The following is a 20,329-nucleotide window of genomic DNA, read 5'->3' as shown; positions in this document are numbered from 1 at the left end:
ATATTCTCCTAGCTTGACAAGTATAAGTGGGAAAACAGAGGTGTTAATCTGACAAAAATTGTTAAAGCACAACACTTCTACTTGTGGCCTTTAGTTGAAGGGTTGGCCAAAACATTACCAGTGCATTTTGAGTTATTATTTCCAACAACCATTACACTGAGGGAAACTGACTTGAAAATTAAAGAATTACATGCTTTTACAAGTTCACATGCTTACAAGTAGAACTGGCCTTTAATAATTCATTGAATATTTGATTCTTCTAAAGGGCATCAACAGGCCCTCGATGCCTTAAAACTTTTCAGTTCACCTATCCTGCATGTCTTTAGACTGTAGGAGGAAAACCACAGCACCCAGAGAACACCCACTCATGAGGAAAAGAAACAAACTCCAACCAGAAAGGTCAGCAGATTTGAACCTTCTCACTGTGAGGCAACAGTGCACACCACTGAGCTATTGTGCCGTCTTTCTTGTTGCAAATGCTTTTCTAATTTTGTGGTAATATTTGAACAAAGTTGTCTGAAATCGACCTGTCAACTCCAACTTAAATCCTCTTTGGCCTGCCAGTTTGAGCAGGGGCTCATTAGCAGAAATTACAAACAATGTCCTGCTCATTTGTAGGTGGGAAAAGAGCAGTGGTAAAGTAAATTAGCAAGTCTCCACCTAATGTACAATGGCAGAGAAATAAATAAATAAACTCCAGACATTTACAGATACAATATAATCCCATAAAATTAGATAAAATATCCCCCTGCCACCTTTGGTGATTGAAGACAATGTCAAAAACAGCTAATTAGCTATGATACACTTTTTCACTTCAACAAAAGACTTAAAATAATTAGGAAACAAGTTTATATATCAAATTAAACTAGCACTGATGAATAAGTGCTGTTCTGTACAGAACAGCAAAAGTCAAACATTTATAGCTTGTGCTACATTAGTAACCCAGGCAATAATTTTAGCTCAATGCCATAATTAACCAGACATGACGCAGATAATTAGAGGCCAAATAACTTCTTCTATTTTTTCTATCCAGTCATCTTTTTTATTAACAAAGTCTTCTCATGCAAATCAATCAATTCAAAAGATTGCTCATTGGTCTAGTGTCTTGTCTCGACCCCAAACACTGCAATAGTCAAATATGGTGTTAACATCAAAAGCCTGTGATGCTAACAGGCCTTTTTCACAGAGCACGCTGTGATATGTCGCAGTAAAAAGGTGTAAGTAATTAAATTAACAGTAGCTGATTGTTGCTTCAGTTTCAGGTTCCTGTGATGCACATGCTGTCACGACTTACTGGGACACTTCAATACAACAAAGCCATCGTTAAAGTTATTAATAACACCTGTGCTTTTCCTACTATGACAAGTAAAAGCGTGTTGTGAAAAAGGCCTATTAGAGCCGACTCCTTGCTCACATTCAAATGACTCTTCATATCGTAGAGCTCACTTTATTTAAACAATGACAACATTGCGAGAACAAGAGTCCACAGTGATTATAAACTGCACTGGGCACTGTACACTATCAAAGTTCTTGCAAAATGCTGGACACCCCGGAGACCAATCAATATCAGCCTTTTTGTTACTCTTAGTTTAAGCCTTTAAAAACAGACCTTGTCATACCAGTGCAGGCTGAGTTGTAATTAAAATCTTTATTGAAGGTTCTGTTACATTCAGTTGTTCCAGTAAGCTACAGTAGATTCAGAAAGTATTCAGACCCCTTTATTTTTTCACATTTCAATATATTGCAGCCTTATGCTAAAGTTGTTTAAATTCATATTTCCCTTATCAATCTACTCGCAATACCCTGTACTGACAAAGCAAAAACTGAGTTTTAGAGTTTTGTGAAAATTTATTAAAAAAGGAAAAACTGAAATATGGCATTAATGTAAGTATTTAGAGCCTTTACTCAGTAGTTGAAGCACCTTTAGCAGCGATTACAGCCCTGAGTCTTCTTGAGTATGCAACGAGCTTTGCACAACCTGGATTTGGGGATTTTCTGCCATTCTTCTCTCAAGATCCTCTAAAGCTCTGTCAGGTTGGATGGGGACCGTCAGTGGACAGACATTTTCAGGTCTCACCAGAGATGTTCGATTGGGCTCAAGTCAGGGCTCTTGCAGGGCCAATCAAGGACATTCACAGAGTTGTCCCTAAGCCCCTCCTACGTTGACATGGCTGTGTGTTTACAGTCCTTGTCCTGCTGGGGGTTGAACCTTCGGCCCAGTTTAAGGTCCTGAGAGTGTTGGACCAGGTTTTCTTTAAGGATATCTCTGTACTTTACTCCATTCAACTTTCCCTAAACCCTGACCCGTCTCCCCGTCCATGCTGCTGTTGGGGGGAGATGGGCCTCCCTAGCAGAAACATCTCATCAGATCAAGAGAGATGGGAGGCACCTAAGCTAAAGTGTCATAGCAAAGGGGCTGAATACAGTCATTGTGTGTCAATGTGATGTTTCAGGTTTTCTCTTTTAATAAATTTGAAAAAAACTGCTACATAAAAAAATATAAGCAAAGTGAAGGGGTCTGAATACTTTCTGAATGCATTTTCTATAAATTGAAGTGGCTGAGAGACTGGGTAGCGCTAGTATAAATCAAATGACAAATAGGGGCTCTTTTGACCCCTGGTAGTTTATCTTTATCTCAAGTACTTAGACTCTACCAAGTGTCCAGACATGAGGCTACAATGGAGCCATGAAGAAAAGCTGAAAGAAGTGCTGATGAAGCAGGTGCACTGGCTGTAGCAAAACACTGCTGAGACATCTTCCTAGCTTAGTATGTCCAGCCAATCCAATAAAGACTTAACAGGTCCCCGGGGCCAAGGTCGCGCCTCCTACCTCAAAAGGAGGAAAACTTCATTTGCAAGCCTAATCAAGTGTGAATGTCACGGAGGCATAGCAAAGCAGGGTCGAGGAAGGCTAATAATGTTCAGGGAAGATGAGGGAGAGTCAGAGTCTCCCAGTTTTGCAATATTGGAGTGTGCCGAGTTGTAAAGATGGCTATTAAAACAATTAACAAAGACATCCTTTATCCACATTGGGTAGAGCGGATGGCTCTTATGAGAGTGAGTGCAATATTGCAGTCCAGGGACATTTTACTTCATAAGCTTCATGCATTGAGCCCTTAAATTATCAAGCTGGATGAAAAAGAACTCATTCATAAATACAATATAATTTGTAAACTGAAATTAGCTATCTGACCAACTACTCTCCTGCTTTGACAAAGGAAAAAATAATACAGATAAATAATTCATAGTATAGTGCAACACACACTTTGCAGGTCCTGCTTGGGAGCGGGGCCAAAGCATGACTGTGAGCACCCTCATCTGAGCTGCACTGACATCATGGTCGACTGCTCTAATGTGCGAGTGCTCAGTAATTTTGTAGCTCCTACATAGAGCAGGAGTTTCTGTTGTTTAGAGACTTTTACTTCTGTTCCTGTTTTTAGTGTTTTTGTGGAGTCCAAAATGGTGCGTTTAACTACTGGCTCTGTCTGACCAACAGTCAAAAATGCAAAGATATTCATTTTGCTATCAAACAAAACAAAGAAAAGCAGCAGATTTGCACACATGAAAAGCTGGAATCAGATCATGTTTGGCATTTTTACTTGAAAAACAGCTCAAACTATTTATTGACTATCAAAATTGTTGCAGTTTAATTCAATTTCAGTTCTATAAAGTCAAATTTTCTCAAAACTAATGAAATATTAATGCAAACTCAACACTTCCCACTGCTGCTTCTTTGTAAAAAAAAAAAAAACCTTCCAATACTGACCTTTTGCCTGAATCTCTTTTCAATTTTTGTTACTGCTGATATTTTGGTCCAATTTTATTCTGACTTTTGAATATTTTGCACTCCTATGCAGTTACCCGAATAAGATAAAAGGCTACTTTCTTTATACACACGCACAGTCCATATGTCCCAAATCTCTACAGCAGAGGTGGTGAGTGCACAATTTGCATGACCCATAGTGACAATGGCACCAATTTTGAGAGTAAAACGGTAGAAAAATACAGGAATTTTACTGTGAATGTATGATGAATACAAAGCTGCAGGAAAAACAATGAAAAGTCAATACACACACACACACACACACACACACACACACACACACACACACACTCCACTGGCACAAACACAGACGATCAAGGAGAGGGTAGACAAACATGCCGTTTTTGTAGTTTAGTTTTTTAACCTCTGTTCCATTATGGACAACAGTTGTTTGGAAAAGTGAATGATGATGAGTCTGTTGTGAATACAAACTGGAGTGAGAAGTATCCAGTATAAGAAGAGGGGTGTTAATAACTTTGGTTGCACAGAACATCAGCTGAGAGACAACACAGTGGCATCTCTATTCACTGCCATTGAATAGACACTTGCAAGTCAGACTGTCGCAAGAGACAATTCAGGCTGAGAGGACTAGCACTAAATTATTGGCTTACACGTGTGGTTAACCCAAGTGTATGAAGGGGAAGGGCAGTGGGGTTCTTGGGTTCTCGTGCTGATGCAGTGACAGTACAGAAGGCAAAGGCACAAGCAGTCCACACATGATCATGAACCAGCCAACCAGAGCATCTCGCTCCCTGCAGAGTGTTACAGTTCTTTGGAAAGCCTGTTTGGACCTACCAGCTCTTAATCCTGGCTAGACTCACAATACAAAATCAGTGTTAGACACATTTTTCTGAAAGATTTGTTCAATGAAAGCCAAAAAGTATGGAGGATAATGAGATGGGAGCATAGCTGTTGTCTGTGGGCCTTAGGGCATCTGGGGCCACTTTCTTTTGTTGTACTGGGTGGTTGGTGCTTAGCATTGAGGAGAGGTATAAAGGAGGGTGCCTGGGGGAGGGTTATGGCTCCAAAGTATGCAGACATAAGCTGTCTGCGTGTTGCCTTTGAAGCAGGCCATGGCGGGTTGTACTGTGGGGGTCACAGGGCCAGGGTTTAGAACAGTGGTGTTCCACAGAGAGCCAGGACTCATCCACCCCCCTCAACCTACTGCCAAAAATTAACAAAGAATGTAGGCTAGAAAAACAAGAAACATGGGGGCTAAAGGCTAACAAAAGCAGCCATTATGAAGGGCTTGTTGGGTTGTGAACTTTTGAGTTTTCAGAAACTTGCCAAGGGACAATCTATCTTCTATCTGACAGTCTTCAGGACCAGACTAATTGATATCAGGATGATAATTGCATGACCTGATATGTGTGGGGACTCGGAAACAAAAATGAGCAGTTGGAGCCCTTTTCTAATTGCTCATTTTATCACATGTAGTGTGTCATAGTGGAAGACAAATGGATAAGCATCTGAACACCTCTTAATTCCCCGACAAAAACACTTGCATGTCCAAATTCTTTACCTTGTCTCATTTGGTTCAATAAATTCTACAACATTTCATGACGGTGACCGACAGGAGCACAACATGCCAAGCAGCTTTCATGCACAGGTGTAACAAGAGATCGTCTTGCAATGGAATCACACCAGCCACGATGCCAGTCAACACTATAATGTTCTGACGGGTCGGCCTTCATTCTGATCTTAACTACACACCTGTAAAGTTTTGTGACTGTATCTGGTTGTGATGATATCGCGGTGACAGACACTTGCCAAAGTACCCATTACAGTACATATGTCCAGGACCTAATTATGGCATGATCACACACACACACACAGTCACAAGGTGAAAACAATACCATCCATGCTGTTGTGGCTGGTAAATATGCCAAAGCAAAAAAAAAAAAAAAAAAAAAAAAGAAGGATGTTGGTCCTGTCAGGTGGAACAGTGAAATCAGTCCCTGGCACCTCCTTCCTGATCGTCAATCATTACGTCGTGAGAGACGACAAGCTATGATTGGTCGGTCTATTGTGCTGTCTGCCAAGTCACAGTAAGAATTTATGACTCTGTGATCACCTAATGTGTCACAGTGAGCATCTCAAAAGCCTGACCCCTGCATAATACATTGTCCTCAAACAATTTAGTTCAAGTATGGAGTTCATGTTATTGCAAGACTAAACATGAATTTCACAAAGGAGACAAATAACCTTCCACCTGCCAACTTACTAGCACCGAGTTCAGTTATGCAGTTATTAGGGGCACTGTAACAATCCTATTGACTAGGGTAAATTTTGGGCCCCAGGGATTAAGGCTAAAGGAAGTGTCATGCATGCAGACTTTTCTCTAATAGCCTATTATTAGGCACCATGAGGCAACCTGGCTTTGTCTGTGTTAAAGACAAATCCCAGCATGAGCAAGCTCAAGCAGCTACAGCAGTGGGGCAGACACAAAGTGACTATAAGACATCAACATCATTTAGGCAAGCTGAAGGAAAATAGTACAATAGCTTGGCTTCAACAATTTACAATCCACAATAGCTCTTAATAGCTTTTATTCTTTGAAAGAGGTTCTATTCTAATGGAAAATAACTTAACCAACAAATACAAGGCTACAGTCTTATTTTCTTTTCACTTCAGTTGCCTTTGTTGCATTTTCTCAATACATTCAAGGCTATGTAGGATTAGTGAGGCTATATGTGGTGAATAACATTTAATATAGCACATTATTTTCCAACGTTGAGAGCAAAAGGGGAAGTTCACACCCAGCAAGTCCAAGCTGTGAGTGTTTATGTGCCCAGTGAGAGAGAAAACATCCAGCACTTCTTATTATTGGGTGTGGACAGTACAGACAATGGCAATGTGGACGTTAAAGGGGAGTAGAACAACTGTCCTGTTTTATTATCATATTTTCACAAACATTTGCGCTATTTTCAAATCCATCTGGACTGGATACTCAAAAATTTGGGGTATGCCCCTACACAGGTCATCAGGAGGACTAAAGAATCCCAGATGGGTAAAAACAGTTACGCACAGGTCATTGTGCAAAGTGGGTTTAGAACAGGCTAGTTTTACTAATATCCAACGTCCACTAAGCACAAGTAGATCACGGCCATAACGGGTCTCACAGGCCCAAAAGCACAAGGCAGCCAGTCTGACTGCTTCCAGGCTGATGGTGGTTTTTGAGGAGCAGGAAAAAATGGCTAATTTAAAAGAGGGGTTTCTTGAAATTCAATTGAAAAAACCAAAACAAACCAGATGGGAATGTCTGTTTTTGGCCAATCCTGTGAATGCAGTACCTGAAAAATCTATTAACTTTGTGACATCACAAACTGAAATCCTGACGGCTCATTTTCTGAATACAGGTTGAGTGCATTTTTTGTGTGGACTGAGCGCTTTGATACTTTAGCAGTATTAATATAACACCTAGACCTGCTTTGTTATCAAAAACAAACATGGAAATCTCACTTCATACAATATGGGACCCTGTAATGTCCTCTGCCTATAATTTGGCAAAATTATCTCTTTTTGGGCAGCCAGTGGGAAAACAGATGTGAAAGAATCAGTGTGTGAGGAAAGAATCAGCCTCACACAGACCTTTCCTTTAAAGCTTAATTAAAATGATAAGCACACTCAGAATGAAGACGTGTAAACACAGATGAAAATAAATGTTACATTTGCTTTCCATCTTCAGATGAGGAAAAAAAATTCCAAAATGTTTAATTAGTTCATACTAACCGACAGAATATTACTCTTTTAAAATGTCTGTAGCACAATTTGGAATATACAGAGCAGAACACAAGGAGGGACAAAGTATCAACTGGCATCTTATCCAAGCACAAAATATGATAAGAATGACTAATTTAGTACCATCAGCTGACATCAGTTGTCGCTCAGATGACACAGGTTTTAACCCAAGTCCACACAGTGACCATTGTTTTAGAAATTCAAGCTACAGGCGAACGACTGTTCTGCACACGTTAGAATATATCATTCAGATCGAAACTTAGATCTTTCTACCGCGGATTCTTGTTGAGACAGACATGTTTTGACTTGGCAAAAAAACTTAGGCATAACAATGTAATAAAAGGGAATGATATTCATTTATAGGCAACTGCATAATCCAGGGAGTGGGTAGATCAAAGACAACTAGCAATGGTCTCAGGTTTAATGATACTAATTACTACGGTGAACAGAGCAAAGGTCTGGGCATGCTACAACCTGCATATGTGGTTTCTACTCTACTCCCACTCTGCAGCACAAATACCACAGGAAAGGGTAAAAAGGAGCAGAGTTAAATATAAAACACGGTTACCATTTGAAGCAAGAAGAGAGAACTAAAGCCACAAGGACACTAGACTGTTTCATGCAGTGTGGTGAAATGTGCTGATTAAGGGCACTCATCAGAGAAGAGACTGAAATGGCTTTGGAAGGACATACATCAACAATAAATCAAACCTGCACTCTGCCAAACTCAGCAGATAGCACAAGATAGGACCCTGTGTTTTTAATATTTTTTACTGGAGATGACGAACTGAATAGGGGAAGATGGAGATTACAATTGCGACATGTTTAATACCACTGAGTCATGAGGATTTGGTAAAATCGTGTAAATAGACTCTGCCAAGACACCAGAAGCTGCGAACAAAACAGAAACATGCTCAGAGATCAGAGCTGCATCTATAGGTCTTTGTGACTATGCCTGTGTCCATATGAGTGTATACATGTATGTGAAAGAAAGTCACATAAATAACACATAAAGCCAAAATGTCACAGACATATCATTAACTCATTATGCAGAAGACGCTGCAAGACTAAATTGAAGTCATGCGTGTCATACATAACCCATTTCAAATTAGGTAGTGATTACATAATATGATAAAGTATATGCAACAGAACTGTAATATGAAGGTGGATAAAAACAACGTTATGCTGCATGGCAATTTCTGCTGTACGAGTAACTTTTGAACAGGAACATTTTGCACCACAGCAGGAAATGGCCCTAATACATCTAAGAGGGGCGGATAGAGCTGTTGATCAATACCAGTGACTAAAGGATTACTTTGCCAGGTTCTAAGATTTATGGATTTTAAAGCTCTTTGTTCGAGTCTAAATTGTTTGTTGGTATTTAAAGTATCACTGGGAATCACCTCTCTTCCTACTGAAGTATGAGAAAGTATTCTATTCCACACGGTTCACCTTTAAATACAATATTTTAGATTCTGATATAGTGTACTTGTCTTCTCTAAGCATTTCTGACAATTCTATCTTCTTATTCGCTGACTGCCTAATTAGCAACCTGCCAACAGCTCTTAGTGTTTGGACTCGAAAATAGGAACAGGGTTGTGTTTGTTTCTAAGTCTTTGTTGGCACATTTCTGTACGTTCTCACTGGCTATGAAACCATATACTGAACCATAAACCATATACTAAATTCTTATTTCGATTAATTGTCACTTATTCTGTTTTCTACACTGTATTCATATATTTTTTCCACTCATTTATACCAGCCAGCTGGCACAAACAGGAGCACCTTAGTTTTAAGCAGCTTTAGTCAGTAAGTAGTTTAAAGCTGTGATTGTGCCAAACCAAGCTTCAACTTCTGTGAATTTTATAACATGCAAACCAAGATTCATGGTTAAATTAATTAACCCAAAATTTACTTTTATACATTTATGCTGAAAATTAGCACCATGTTCTTATTAAAGATAAACTGTATCTTTATCATATATTTATCCACATGAATATACACACTAAAATATATTAATGCGAGTATTTTACATAGACAAGCAAGTTTTTCATTTAAGATTTTCAGACTGTGTGTGCCGGTGTGCATTTTAAACAAATACATCAAAACCATTTCTTAGTCACACCATGAAAACGGTCATTCTTCACTTCCACCTCTAATATGTCAGTGTCTTCTACGTCACTTTGTGTTCTGCGCTCGCTTCTCTCTGTTGCCTTTCTGGTTCATGTGCATATTCAGAGCAACCAAATTAAACCAGACAGTGCCCGACAGCAACTTATAGAAATGGTAGCCAGATTGGCTGCCAGGAATCACTGTTGGTTGCCAAGTTTGACAGAATGGCTGCCATAATATCATAGATTACAACTGGAATGAAAATGTTTCTGAATAATTACACCCCTATATTTCAGTTTTTACTTTTTACCTAAACCTTACTAGCACATTTTTGAGTTGAGAGAATTCCCAAAGTCAGAACTCGAATAAGTATACCAAGCTTAAAGAGTAATGTTCAGTATGAGGAATAATTTTCTCCGACAAAGCTATTTTTCATGTGTTGATGTGGCACACAAAGAAAGACCGAACAGGTTCTTTTTTATAATTCAATAAAAGCTTTTGAAAGGCTTTGAAAGGAGACATGTCTGACACATTATACTTAGCTGTGGAGTCCAGTGTCCACTCTTGTAGTGATATCTGCTTTTTGATTTTCTCAGCTGCCTGCTGCTTTATTAGCTCTGCTTTTCTTGTCAAGTATTCACTATATCTGACAGAGTAGATCAGTTTAACAAGAGCTCTTTCATTTGTCTATGTAGAAGAGTCCACACCCAAAGTGGGAGATTCAAAGGCTTTTTCCCCCCCACACACAAATAGTGGTGGTCTTAAGCAACTGTTCGCCTTGAGCTCTGCCACCAGATGAATATATATATATATATATATATATATATATATATATATACACACACACACGATGAAATAAACTCAGTGACTGATCAAAAAACCAGCTTGGTTAATCAGATTGTTCTTACACCGTTTATGAGTGTAACCCAGTATTACTTTAACTCAGTTATTATAATCAAATTATTGTTGTGCAAATACACTTATTGAGGCGTGTGTAAGGCAAGAAGCAGGCATATGATTAATGAAATAGGATTAAAGAAAAAATTTAACATGTTCCAGTTGGCTTTTGGGCAAGCATTTAAGGCATTTGGTAGACAACTACTATAAAAAAAAAATTTACTTAGTATACTGTGTGATGAAAGTGTAGTGACATATGACATTCAAATCATAGCAGAAAGACCCAGTGTGCAACAACTGTCATCACAATTTGAAACTTGACCTTCCTAAACCAACCGTACAAGTGAAGCTGTTCTACTTGCTCCTTTCAATCACTAACTATTTGTTAGAATAGACATGAGGTTATTTGTTGAGTTGAGGACACAAAAGGAGCCTAGGACACTCTTTAATACTATCTGTTAAGAGGAATTCACATGCTCAGAGATCAAACACTGAGCAAGGTGCAGACCAGCAGAGAAGTAAGCACTACAAGCCCACTGAAAAAAAAACCCTCTCCTCTCATATACGATGTCTATTTCCAACAAATGTTTTCAGCTAGACTGCTTTTATTACAAAAAATACTTTTATGGGAATACACATAGGATAAAAGGAAATCATTATGTGGCCTACGGCCCAATTTACATTTATATCAGTGGACTTTAATTTCCTTTGGGGAAATCCTCATTTTCATACAAATGAATGGATTAACTAAGTATGATTGCCCGTTGGATCAATAAGACTAAAGCTAGAACAAATCGGTCAATATTTGTATATTGCAGATGTATCAGTAAAAGTGTATATGTGCGTTGATATGTAATAAGAAACTGCAGCAAAGAAATTTCTAAACTAGGTTTGAGCCAATTTAAAACGGCAAGAAAAAAATAATCAAAGACATTAGTATCAAAATTGTTTGTATTATATATATATGTTAAGAGTTTATGTTTAAATTACAATCTGATATTAAATTCATTTTGCTGTATTTTATTTTAATATGTTTTAGTATTTATTATTTAGTATGTCTTTAGTTAGTGTAAAATCATACTATATAAAACCTGACCGACACTGGAAATTTAAGGTTTATTTTCAATTTCAGTAATTAAAATCTGATAACAATATATCAGGCAGTATTCCTTTGTTAACATATGCACAACACAAAAACAATTTTCATAAGAAACCCTTAAATTTGGTTATTAAATTAAAGAATCGTGACAAAGATATATGCTGAGAGTTGTCAGTGGTCTATCATGAACTACAATTTCTTGTTGATATGTGACTGGTTCATATACTGGTCTGGCCAATTCATCGATCTACCTCTTATACTATGTATACCTTCATTTCACTATAAGTATATGGACACAAAAACCTATCTTATCTTCTTTCATGGACATTTAGAAGGATATGGACAGATGTCAGTACCCTCAAAATAGCCTAACGCCAAATAAAGAAGATCCTTAACAATACACACTGTTAACAGCTGTGTAGTTACTAAACCAGAGAGGGATTAGACTTTCAAGAACTGGTATCGACAGACGGTTCAAGATACGCAGTCAAGGACAGTATTGACTACTAAAAAGTAAAGTTAGTGTAATTGCATCTCTGATTACTGTACTCCCAGGAGCACAACTGCACATAAGCTGTCTTTTCCATTCAGTCTAAAACAACAGGACAGCTGTAGAAATGTGTGCCACGTGTGGGTGGAGAATTCATGGGTTGGGTGGGGGGGGATCTTTGAGGTTGGAGACGATACTGCACATTAAAAAGAGACGTTGTCTGCTACACACCGAGGAGAACCAGAGTAAACTTGCAATTAAAAGGACAATACAGTGTGAAGGTTTTAAGCACTTTAGATGTTTAGACTCTTCCTGCCACCAGTAAGGCATCCTATCGGTCCCAAATTCACTCTGCAGCATGACAACGACGCCCAAGCACACAGCCAGAGCCCAAAAGAACAATGTTCAGCAACATCAAAGTAGCAACACACAAGTAGTCCTGCAACATCATGGAGTCAGTCTGGGATTACATGAAGAGATAGAAGACACTGAGACAGCCTAAATCCACAGAGGAACTGTGACAAGTTCTCCAAGATGCTTGGAGCAACGTACTGTACCTGCCAAGTACCTTGAAAAAGCGAGGAGTGTACCAAGGAGAACTGGTGCTTGCTTTTGAAAGCAAAGGCTGGTCACGTAAAATATTGATGTTAATATTGATATTTGATTTTTTTTTTTTTTCTGATTGCTGCATTTAGTAAGTACAAACTATTCATGCCATTACATTTGAAAGCATCCTCACTTTAATGTTAGTGTCTAAAACTTTTTCGAAGTACTGTAGCCATTCTGTTACAACGGCTTGCAGTAAAAACATATGTTTAGTGGAAACCAACAGTTAAACTGCCGTTAAAACCAAAAATGACCCGTGGCACAAGTTAAGTTTGTCGGTTTCTAACCTGGTCTACTCGCAAAAAACAACAGTCTGCCATGGCTTTTTCACGTAGCCTTCGTCACAACCTCACCAACAGGATAATAATATAAAACACTGATATTTCTGTGGCGATATGGCCAGCTAGCTATTGAGACGGCAAACAGCTACTTTATACTAAGCAGATGTGTCGTTAGCATACAAGCTAACAGGGGTATGCATTTCAGAGACAGTCAACAGTGAGATTTGAAGTTCCTGCACTCCCCTCTGGTTCCGTTAACACAAGCAGACAAGCTGAAGGTTGAATTTAAGACTTAACAGTTAATTGTTTCGCAAGGCTAAGACGTGACAGAAGAGAAGACGAAGACTGGTGGGATTTAAATGTTTCTATGCTGATGTGAAAGTGAACTGTGAAAATATCAGCTAGCACTGCATATGAGTGTCTGGACAGAGGGAGCCAACAAGACGCAACGTTAGCAATCTTACCTGGAGAATCAAAGGTGTCGTGCAGAGCAGGAGTTTGTTCAGGGACGAGAGTAGTAATTGTCTTCGGTGGGTCGGTTAGTTTAAAAGAGTGCTACTTTACCTCACACTAAATCACAGTGCAACCAAAGAGACTGGCTGACTGTGCTGCCTCCCAGCCACAACAGCGACTGAGTGCAGCCTGGGATCCGCTTCTCACTGGGAAGGATTTCCAGTATCGCGAGATAGGACGAGAGCTCCGACATATCTACGGACCAATCAAATTAGTCCACTGGAGCTTTGTGGCGAAGGCTGAGGAGAGTGTTTGCATTGTCAAAATAAAATAAAATAAAATAAAATAAAATAAAATAAAATAAAATAAAATAAAATAAAATAAAATAAAATAAAATAAAATAAAATAAAATAAATATTTGATTTAATTTGATTTGATTTGAATAAAATGACCTTGCCAAAATGCTATTTAAATATTTTCCATTAACCATATAAAGGTCAACGTATTTTTTTTAACATTTTAAACGGTTGTGAGCACCTTTGATCAATTTAATGATCATAACAGTCACTTTTCCTTTTCAAAATTACTTTTGTTGAAAAAGCAGTGGCAATATGCTGTGGATGATCCTGACTTCCAACATTCTTTGTGCGCCCCGTGTAAAGTATGATTTGGATGAGTCTTGCAGTGAATTTATCCCATCCCCTGCTGTTCATCTCTATGTTTGTTTACTTCTGTTGTCCTTGTTGTAGCTGTAGGTCTGTGTGTATCTTCCTGTAAATTTGTTCTCAGCACTTTATGTAAGAACACTGAAAGCCACTGGAAACTGGAGTCAAACATTCTTGACCAATAAGGCGGATTGTGATTCTTATTGTGATTTCATAGAGTAGCCTGGAGTATAATTTATAATTGGTAATATTCTTAAATGTGGAATCAGTCCTGCAACAGGGTGGTGAAAAGAGAAAAAATTCCTTAGCTTTCTATTCAACTTATCCCACTCCTCCCTGCAATGCTGAAAAATTATACAGGAAATAAATGCACCTGTCTCGCGTTATTTTGAATGAAGGCACAGTGTGCAGTAGTTTTGACTGGAATGAAGAAACACTGTTGAAATGTTACATGAAGTATCATTTCAATCTCTCTTTGAGCTCTAATTTCTTTTGCATGAAGCTGTATGAGGGTATTTCAGCAAAGACTTAAACAAATGTGACATTCGCCATTCTTCAGTGTATAATGATAACATGTTTTAGATAAAACACCAGGAGAAAGAAGAGAGGAGGATGATATCATCACAGGGAAACAGAACTCAGGCTACAGGACATGCATGATGCAAGACTGCAACATTTCGCCTTTGAAAAAATTGCATAAGCACTTTCACTCTTTCACTGAGAGTACCTCATATGCCCAGAGTTGACTGGCAGTATTGCACAGAAGCTGTAGTTTCCCTTATTAAAACTAATAGACCACAGTCAGCTGGTGTTCTTTTTGAATTGTTTAATGTCAAAATGGCATGTTGACACTGACAAGGCAATGATGAAATAATTGAGACTCATTGGTAAGATATTGACTATGCTAATGAGGTTTTAGCTATATAGCTGCATGTTGCAACAAATATAACATTTCATACATGAATTTTACAGATATTCACAGTCCCAAGAGGATGAATTTTACAGATTTTTGTGATCCTCTGATTTTTCCTCTGGTGCCACCAGCAGGTCAAATATTTCAACGTGGCTTGGCACCAAATTTTTTTTACAGACATTCATGGTTCCCAGAGGATGAACACCTTACTTTTAATCTTGTACCACCGTGAGGACTGTCTTGACAAATATAAATTTGATTGCAGTGACATCTGTTTCCCTGTTGAGACCATTTCATGTTGCGCCACCATCAGTTGAAAACTAAATTTGCCCAATACGTTGGTTCATGAGCAAACACCTGTAAAACTAATGACATCCCCGTCGGTCTCATCTGTAAATTCTGTTGTGTGCGAATTATCAATTAGCATGCTAACACAAAGATGGTGAACACAACATTATACCTGCTAAACAACATGTTTGCATTGTGAACATGTTAGCATGCTCACATCAGCATTTACCTTAAAGTGCCACTGTGCTTAGCATGCTGGAGACTCTTTATCTTATCTTTTTATGTCAGATATGAACCCAAAATACGATGATCATTAAAACGAACCAGGGAGCTGATGGAAATATGTTCACTGAGCTGTTTATGCATTTCTCAAGAAGAAATATTCTTGAAGGAAGATTTGCCATCATTTTGATATAATGTTCCTCTATAAGGACTGTAATATTCCTTTTATTACAAACATTGAATCCCTTGGTGATACATTCTTCCTAAAGTATTGTGTGAAAATGACTGTGGGAGGACAGTGTTATGTGGCTTTATTTTCAGTGTGAAGTAAATGTACATCTTGCCTAGAACTCTATATTAGTTATTAGATATTTGACAGTTTTTAATGGAATTACATAAAGTACTGGACTATTTTTAAATGAGAAATTAAGTTTCAAATCAATACAGAACGCTTTGAACATGATATTTGATTGTTACAGAATTGAAACAAGGCTGCAGGAGGTCATTTGATATTGTACTGTCTATTTATGACATAATGTGATTTAGGTGAACCGCATGTATATGTGTTGATCCGAAACAAGATAACTGATAACAGATTGTAGCTCATATCTACACTCAGCATGCAAATCCACTCATTCCCTATATGTGCAGAGTAATATTAGGCAATATCACTGCTGAAAGGACGATGTTCTGCCAGCAAAAGTGCAGACTCAAGAAGCTGAATTTGGGATTAAACGGAGGTTATTCAAATCAGATAATTTTCCCTTTTCATTTCTTCCACTGTAGAAAGCGTAACGAGTAAGGGAATTTCTTAGTTGCTTTTGGTGAAAGCTCAACAAGGGTTCTGCAATTGACAGAAAATATTTCAGAGCTTAATCACATTTCTGGTTGACAAGCAGTAGCAGCCCTTTCCATCAATCCCCACTAAACGGAAATTTTATGGAAATTAACAGGCTCTTTTTGAAATTCCCATGATTGGCTGATGAAGGCTGATTAAACACATCACAGCTGAAGAGACTTCTGGGTTTTTTTTGTGGCTCAAACTCTCAAAGTCTGTACGTACCTCCAAGTTCAAAATGTGGACTAAAAAGAACTTCAAACACCAGTCCTACTTTTAATACCTGTCAGAAATCATTCCAGAGCAACAGAGGCATAACATAGGGATTAGCGGTCTTAATGTCTGTCTCAAAGAAAAAAAAAATTCCCTTCTTAAAAATCCTGCATGAACCGGAGTCGCATGGATCAACAAAAAAAATTAAAAGAAATAAATACAGAAGAGGATGGGCAAAATACAGCAAATGCTTGAGTAGAAAATAGAGATTTTTTTTCAAAGAGGCTATCATAAAAAATAAAATATTGGAGGCATAGTTTAATATTTGATATGTGTGTTAGATGTACCTGTTTCCACTGCAGCTGGAGGGAAAGCTGGGAGGATCTCTGAGGCCATAGTCCACTCTCTGGGCTTTTGTAACAGGCGCCAACTCCAAACTGACTAACTGAGGGAGATAAGGAGTTCAAAATCCCCACCATTCATTTGATCTATGGCTATTTGTATTCTAAGTGTGTTTCTCATTTTAAGTTTTGGGAAAGAAGAGCAGGCTTTAATGTGGTGTTCTCCGTATCTTATATCAACCTCAGGCACAAGAAAGAGAAATGAGCTGACTGACAGCGCTGTGTGGACAGAGATAGGCAGAGAGGGAGGAGGTCTCACTGTGGATGGAGACGTTCAAAATAAACTCCTCGCTTATATAGCTACGTCATTGTGACAAAGTCTAATCATTTCTTTTCCAAAGCTACAGTATGCACTGTCACTCAGTGATTTGTGGCCTTTTTACTTATGGTTTGCCATCTTATTTTGTACCAGACTGTAATATAATTTGCATTAAAGAAGAGTGGCTTCGCTTCCTCATAAAATACACAAACATCCGCAGAGACCATTCACAATGATAACAGTTTGTTAGTTAGACTGCTAATTTACATTTTTAGTCCTCGAGAACAATAAAGTTGTGTTGCTAATGGAAGAAGAAGGAGAGCAAAGGGAAATAATCAAATGCTAATTTTCACACAGGTATCTTGGTACATAACTGATACTGGACGCCTGCATGCAGTTGGCTTTAGAAATGAATTGCCTGAAAGCTGTCTTCTTTTATAATGTTTCTATGTGATGCAGTGAAACAGATTCATCAACAACAGGTAAAAAAGAAGGGATTTATTTAAATATTTACTGGGTGATGTTTACTGTTGGAAAAGCGTGTGACAGGGCCCAGATGCTCAGATTAGACTGAAACTGTGCAAGATATGACTATAGTAAGTGTGGTATTTATATTATCTATTGTTCCATGCACACAGATGTTCCCGGACTTATAAGACACAAAAAATACTGTTGCAGAGGTGAAACATACACCATACAACATATACTGTAACATTACACTGCAAAGAACTTGAGTCCCAAGTTTGATGAATAAAATTTGCCACATTAAAAATTCCCTTCCTAAAACAAGAAGTTGAGAAGAGATATTGATTCAACTCATCTGAACGAATCCATCTGGAACAGTGTACACTAAGCATTATGAATATTACATTGCAACATGTTTTGTAAAATAAGAATAATCATACAAAATAAAGATTTAAATGCCCATGCAAAATATGCCAGTTAAAGATCTTCCAAATGAACTGTTCTTGTCATATTTGTGTCTGACTGTACTTTAGCCTTTCATGCTAGCAATTCATGCTAACATTATGTCTGAGAAAAAAAAGGAAAATTCTTAATGTATCTGCAAGTCGTCACTTCATTGACACAAGATTGTAGCGATACTCCATGCAGGGAAGTGATAGTTGAACAAAGCTCCAGCTGAATGTCGTCTCTACATTTCTGCAGGTCAGCAAAGCAACTTATCACACTCATTTTCACATAAAATATGTCATGCACAATAAGCCATTACTGTCCCTCTGCAGCAAAAACTCTTTAGCACTTGATGCATTCCTCAAAGGCACTGGCTGAGTCTCAGATGCTCAGATTAAGATTCAACACAGAGATGAGTCTGTCTGTCTGACCAACATTTGATTGATCTGAGCAGAGCTTTTCTCTTTCACTTTATCTGCTCTCCCAAGGTCATAAAATATTCATGTCCTATGGCTTCCAGTGTTTTATTTTTTAATCAATTTAACTTTACGTACGCTAAGTAGAGCATTGTAGAGAAACACCAAGAGAGAACAGTGGTTTGTTGATTTTATAAATATTTTGTAAGCCGTCCTCCTTCCCTGACGAAAGTTAAGTTTAACCAGTGAACGAAGTGAAAGAAAAATGGCTGCTGAGTGAAACCAAAGCATTCAAGGAGAAATCCCAGTTTTATATCTTTATATGCAAATCCACTCCCACTCACTCTGCTCTCACTTTAAATTAATGAACAAACTCACCTGTTGTGAAGTTGATTGTTTTCTTCACCATCTCCAGTATAGCTAACCGTACCACTGCACTACATTTAAATAGACTTGTACAATAAAAAGCACCTCAGGCAAATAATATTTTAGGATAAGAGTATCAACAATATCACAGCTCACAGAAATGTATGTCAAGCCAAAATCCAACAACAATAATGTGACTAAACTGTTACACCGGCTAATATGTATATTCCTTTTGTTAAAACACTTGCAACAATTCACTTTGGTTATTTATTACCTCAGTACTTTTGTGGCAATTACCATAAAGCTGTTCATTTTTTAAGAAGTTATAGAACTGCTGAAGCTGGCAGCTCCTCCTGACAGCCAAATGAAAGCTCAGCTTTTTCACTTGTAATCCATCACTGAACTAAAGCGTGCTCTGACAAATTTGAGTCTATATGCACTTTTCAGTGGATGCATATTTTGTAACGTCCACGGTCTTACTGAGAGGAAAGCTGTCAGGATTTGTTTTAAGAGCTAATCTAGAATCATGACCATTTGATTCCTATACTCGCTTTCAAACTACGTGCTTCATGTGGAGGCGGACCGCTCTGCTCACTCTGTGTCATCTTACTTTGGCACTGAATTACTGTAGTAAGATTGGAGGGTTCTGCACATTAAAACAGCTGCAGTTCCCCTGATAATCTCAACTCAATACTTTAGTGACTGATGTAGGTGGTGCAGTTGGTTTGGAGGGAGATAACAGCCAATTGGGTCATTGTCACCAAGCCCCATCCTCCCTCACAGACCAGTCAATACACTCTGACCTGCTGTCTTCTTATCTTGGAACAGAGACAGTTAGCGGTTTCCTCCTGTTTTCAATCGTATGCTTTGCTAAAATAACAAGCTGCTGTGCTACTGTCATATTTAATGGACATCACAAGAACGGTATCGATCTACTCTTCAAACTCTTAGCAAGGATATTTTTCTCAAAATGTTGAACTATACCTTTAAGACAAACTGAATCAGTGTTTGGTAATTGCTAAAGTTTGCTTGTTTGGACCCAGACAATGAAGGCAGTCGCTTAATTTGTTGTTGCTTTTTTTACTGGCATTTTTCCAGCAGTCAGGAAAGAGTCATTGCTCACAAATTCTACCAACTGCTGCAGGCAAGAAGTCAAAAGACTGCAAGAGGTAAGGAGGTGTCAAAACACACCATGAGAGAGCAGGTTCCTATGTGTGTCCATGGGCAGTATGTGACTTTCTCATGACTCAAATACAGTATAATCCATTACAGATTGGTTTTGTTTGTTTCTTTGTTTGTTTATTAAAAATGTGACTTTTATCCTTTTAAAGATTA

At 38.2% G+C, this 20,329-nt stretch overlaps 1 protein-coding gene across 1 annotated transcript in view; it reads right to left on the bottom strand.

Moving 5' to 3' along the window:
* glceb (glucuronic acid epimerase b) overlaps positions 1-13,689 on the bottom strand; it is a 50,604-nt gene extending 36,915 nt beyond the window's left edge. Inside the window, exon 1 of the mRNA XM_056374289.1 lies at positions 13,513-13,689. The gene's annotated coding sequence lies outside the window, so the exon portion shown is untranslated. The remainder of the gene's footprint in view (positions 1-13,512) is intronic.
* Between the last annotated feature and the right edge of the window lie 6,640 nt (positions 13,690-20,329).

The sequence above is a fragment of the Seriola aureovittata genome, chromosome 1 (genome assembly GCF_021018895.1).
Source record: "Seriola aureovittata isolate HTS-2021-v1 ecotype China chromosome 1, ASM2101889v1, whole genome shotgun sequence".
NCBI lineage: Eukaryota > Metazoa > Chordata > Actinopteri > Carangiformes > Carangidae > Seriola > Seriola aureovittata.
The sequence above is the reverse complement of the archived record's forward strand: the minus strand, read 5'-3'. Positions and strand labels throughout refer to the sequence as shown.